Source organism: Zingiber officinale, chromosome 3B (genome assembly GCF_018446385.1).
Source record: "Zingiber officinale cultivar Zhangliang chromosome 3B, Zo_v1.1, whole genome shotgun sequence".
Classification (NCBI taxonomy): Eukaryota; Viridiplantae; Streptophyta; class Magnoliopsida; order Zingiberales; family Zingiberaceae; genus Zingiber; species Zingiber officinale.
Window position 1 is genome coordinate 16,207,642 of NC_055991.1, and position 5,177 is coordinate 16,212,818.

General features: G+C 53.8%; 1 pseudogene; it reads right to left on the reverse strand.

The window, feature by feature from the left end:
• Window positions 1–922: 922 nt before the first annotated feature.
• On the reverse strand, window positions 923–4,334 carry LOC122055981 (annotated as a pseudogene).
• Between the last annotated feature and the right edge of the window lie 843 nt (window positions 4,335–5,177).

A 5,177-nucleotide genomic window follows, 5' to 3' on the forward strand; every position in this document is an offset into this window, starting at 1 on the left:
AGTCCTCATATCTTATTCCGCAAGTCCGCAAGTCCTGACCTGTAATCCTTGGTTTGAATATCCCGATCTGTACGCTTTGATCCGGGTATCCCGACCCGCAAGTCCGTAAGTCCTTATCTGTAATCCTTGGTTCGCACATCACGACTTGTACGCCTTGTCCGTATATCCTGTTTCGTAAGTCTATAAGTCTTGCCCTGTGATTCTTGGTTTGCATATCACGACCTGAACGCCTTATCCATGCATCCTGTACCGCAAGTCTATAAATCCTGACTTGTATGTCCTACCTTCCGAGTTCCTACTTGATATGTATGCCTAACTCCGGCCTGCCACTTGTGCCCGACCAGGACCAACCTATAACCTGGCCCTTTACACCCCATGTAGGCCGAACTTTTGACCTCCACGTAGGCCGGACTTTTGACCACCACGTAAGCTTGACTTCTGACCACCACGTGAGCTTGACTTTTGACCGCCTCGTAGGCTTGACTTCTGATCGCCCCGAGGGCTTGACTTCCGACCACGTCCACTATCCGACCCCACTATCATGCATCATATCATAAACCACAGGTCATCCGAGTTGGTATGTGGTGGGATGCTTGCCACATAAGGTTGCGGAGTTGAAACTCAGGGTAGTCGGGGCGTAAATCCCCGGTCCCTGTGCAACTCACCCCACCTGCCACATGCTCGCTCAGGATGCTGTGATTTACCTCCCTCGTGATAACCTTGGGTCAGGTACAGCGGGAACACTGGGACGAACGATTCTACCTTTTTGCCACATAAACTATTCAAACTTTTCTTCCCGTTACTAATCAAATTGAAATCTCAGACAAAATCAAAATGCACAGAAGCAACCCTGAATCGAAGAGTACGATGAGCGTTGCATGAGACACGCAAGCCAACACGCTCCCCACACACCCACAAACTGTTTAAAAGAAAAACTAGTAATTAAGATCAATGAGAATTGCATCTGTAATTACAGAGATGGATCAAGATCATACAGAACTAAATCTCCATCCATTCATCCTTCTTCAGATCGGCGCCTTAATCACCTCCAGTATCTGCACAACCTCCGCCATGGACGGCCGACTCGACGGAATCTGCGACGTGCAGACCAACCCCAGTTTCAGCACCGGCAGGACCTCCTCCTCCGGGAACTCCCCCATGCTCGCATCCACGCACTCCACCACATTACACTGATCCAGAAGCGATCTCACCTGATCGATCAGTATCACCACATCCTCCTCCCCGTACTCCACCGGCTTCCTCCCCGTCACCACCTCCACCATCAGCACTCCCATCCCGTACACGTCGCACTTCTCGTTCACCCTCAGACTCTGGCACGCGAGCTCCGGCGCCATGTAACCCATCGCGCTCTGGAACCGCTCGCTCGCCACGTGCTTGTCCAGCCGCTGCAGCAGCCTCGCCAGTCCGAAATCTGACACCTTCGCCTCCCCGTTCTCGTCCAGGAGGATGTTGTTTGGTTTGAGGCCGTAGTGGATGATGGGTGGGCGGAAGGCCTGGTGCAAGTGCGCGACGCCCTTCGCCACGCCGAGGACGATCTTGAAGCGCTCTGGCCATGACAGAGGCGGCACTGACGCATCCCTCTCGTGCAACCTGGAGTGCAAGGTTCCGTTGGGGGCGTAGTCGGTGACGAGTAGCTGCAGCTGGGGAGTCCAGTAGTAGCCCCTCAGCGGCAACACGTTCGGGTGCATTACCTTGCCCAGAAGCCGCACCTCGCGGTCGAAGTATTCGTGGTACTGAACTATGTTGGCCGCCACCAGCCTCTTGACGACCATAATGCTTCCGTCCTTGGCCGACGAAGCTTTATACGACGTGCCGAACGCGCCCTTCCCGATCTCTGTGGCCTTGGCCAGCAAAGCCTCGGCGCCGCCCTTGAATTCCTCTGTTTTCAGAGAGAATCCGGCGCTGAATGCCACCATCCGCCCCACGGCCGGTCCGCCGGACTTCGTCGAGCTCGAGCACATACTCTTCGGGCCATTCTCCGCCGGGAGCTCTATTCTCCGCCGCGCCGTCACATTGAGGAGAGTGACGACCAGAACGCCGAGGACGATGCTGAGCGCGGCGGAGATGGCGATGATCGACGACGCACTGAGGAAGCGCCGGCGCCGGACTGGTGTCGCCGCCGGGTAGGCAAAATTGGGTATGTTGCTGGCGAATCCAGGGAGGTATGCGTTGGGGTCGAGCACCAAGGGCTTGGGGACGTTCATCTTGCAGGGCTCGGTAACGAGGGGGGGTGCATAGGCCGAGGTTGCCCTGCAGCGCGCTCTGGTCCAGGCTCTCGAACACGCTGCCGACGGGAAGGCGGCCGATGAGCCGGTTGTGGGAGATGTTGACGGCGAGGAGGTTATCGAGGGCACCCAGCTGCGGCGGAATCTCGCCACTCAGGTTGTTGAACTCCAGGTTGAGGATCTCTAGCTTCTTCAGCTGGGAAATGGAGGGCGGAATCGAACCGTTCAGGTAATTGTGCGATAAGCTCCTAATTGTGCGGAATCACCAAAGTTAGAATCGAGCTTTTAGGGTTTAACAGACGAAGAAAAGGATTCAGAGCACTCACAGGAGGTATAAGGACGAACAATTTCCAATCTCCTCAGGAATTGGGCCGCTGAAGAAATTGTCATCCACTTGCAGGACGTAGAGACTACCGGACTCGCACAAATTGCCTGGAATCGACCCATACAGCGCGTTGTTACGCAGATCCATCACCGACAAGCTCCGGAACAAGCCCAGCTCCGGCGGCAGCTGTGACCGGAATCCGTTCCAAGAGAGATTCAAGTGCCTCAATCCGAAGAATAGCGCCATCTCCGGAGGAATCGTCCCGGACAGCTTATTGTCTGACAGGTCCAGAAATTGCAGGGTCGCTGATACCGTAGTTCCCGCCGGCATCGCCCCAGTGAGAGCATTAGACGACAAGTCGAGAACTTGCAGACCGAGACTGAAAAGCCCTTGCGGGATGCTCCCATTGAGCTTGTTTTCCTTGAGATGTATCTCGGTGAGCCTCGTGCATCCAGCAATTTCGTCCGAGATCGATCCGACGATGCGGTTGTTCGAGAGGTCGAGATAGTTGAGCCGCTTTAGGTTTCCGAGGGACGCCGGAAGGTTTCCGGTGAACTTGTTGTTAGATAAGTCCAATTCACGAGTTGCCGTCAGGCTGCCGAGCCATTGGGGAAGGTCGCCCTCCAGCTGGTTGTTTGAAAGCCTGAGAGAAGTTAATGAAGTGAGATAGCGCATGGAGCTCGGCAGAGAGCCGTCGAATGAGTTGCGGCTCAAGTCCAAAGTGGTGAGATGAGGGCAGAGGCCGACGCTGCCAGGAATGGCTCCGGAGAAGCGGTTGTCGTTCAGCCGGAGGACCTTGAGGCTGTGCAGATTCTCGATCCCATTGGGGACTGCGCCGGCAAAGGCGTTGCTGGAGAGGTCGAGCACGCGCAGCCTGGAGAGGGACCAGAGGCTGGAGGCGAAGCCCGGCGAGCCAGAGAATCGGTTGGAAGAGAGATTGAGATGGAGGAGGAGGGAGCAGCGGGACAATGCAGCGACGGGTAGGGGACCGTCGAAGCGGTTCCCGGCGAGAGAGAGTAATCGGAGGGAGCGACAGGCCGCGGCGGAGAAGAGGGAGTCCGGGAGGGGACCGGAGAGAGCGTTAGAGGAGAGTTCGAGGGAGATGAGGGAGGGGAGGAGGGCGAGATCTTGCGGGACGCGGCCTGAGAAGGCGTTGCGGCTGAGATCGAGGAGGCGGAGGGACGGGAGGAGGGAGAGTCCGGGAGGAATTGGGCCGGAGAGGTTGTTGTTGGAGAGGGAGAGAGCGGCGAGGGCAGCGAGGCGGTCGAGGCCGCGAGGGAGAGGGCCGGAGAGGAAGAGGGAGTCGAGGGCGAGGCGGGTGACGCGGCCGGTGTCCGGGTCGCAGTGGAGGTGGGCCCAGTTGCAAGGGGAGGCATCCGCCTCGTTCCACGACGTCAGCGCGGCCGTCGGGTCCTGCAGCGCCGCCTTGAACACGATAAGTCCGAGAACCTCCTCGTTCGGCGGCAGCGGAAGCTCCATGGCGCCGGTGAAAGCCGGGAGAAACCAGAAGAAAAGAGAAAGAAGAAGAGCACTTCTCGCCGGCATCGTGTTCCTGCTGTCCAACGTACGTAGTAGCTAGTTGCAGTTGGTGCTTGGATTGGGCCAACTGCCAGGAGGAGGAGGAATGGAAGGCGTGATTGAGTGAGAAGGTGGTTCACAGGTTGGACGTGAAGATAACACCAAAGGAACGGGAAACAGTCACGTTCTCGGGGACTGTAGAGTCCACGTCCAGTAGCTAATGGAAGGGAGGCAGCCAGGCAGAGCAGGACAGGGCACGGGCGTCGGGCGCTGGTCCTGAATGATCGCCATGCACTGGATGGATCGTTCATTCATGCTTGTTCGGTGAATGGGCGGAAAACTACAAAGTAAATGAGTTCATTTGTCTCTAAATATGCCATACTAATCATCTGTGGCCATTTTGATAATCTTGAGCTCGCATATTATTTTTGGATAAAACTAATCTAGAGTAAAAAATGTCCAAACTTCACGATCAAACACATCATTGAGCTTTTTGTAACTCACTACGTCTACTCTAGCAGTTTTGCCTAAAACTATCACAACTTGATATGTTGGTGCAAACATGCGTTAACTTTTTGCATGTTGTTTAGAGCTTGAAAAGTTTGTGATTTGAAAAGGTCGAGTGTAGAGAAGATAACTTAGGAGATTGGAGATTTATGGAGATCAAAACACTACGATGGTGTTGAGCAACTTTAAAGCATGATTTGTCATGGGCAAATTAGCAATTCAGTGGCTTGAGGATTATAGAGATATGAGACATTTAAGAAATCACAAGACGAGGGACATGAGGGCAACGTTGACAATAGTTGGTGGAGGCACATTATGTATTGGAGCAATTGATCCTTAGTCAAGGTTGACTAGGTTTAGATTGAGTTTTTATATTTGATTAATATATTTGATAGTTATATGATATCTTAAATATGTAACGATTGATCAGATAATAGTGAAAAAATCTGAGTTGATTTAGGTTGGCAGGATGTTAGATTGATAATTGAAGTTATGATAGGTCATGAAGGATTGGATGATGAGTAGTTGATGGGAAGTCTTGATAGGTAATAGAGGACTAAATGTCAAGCGGTTACAAAGAA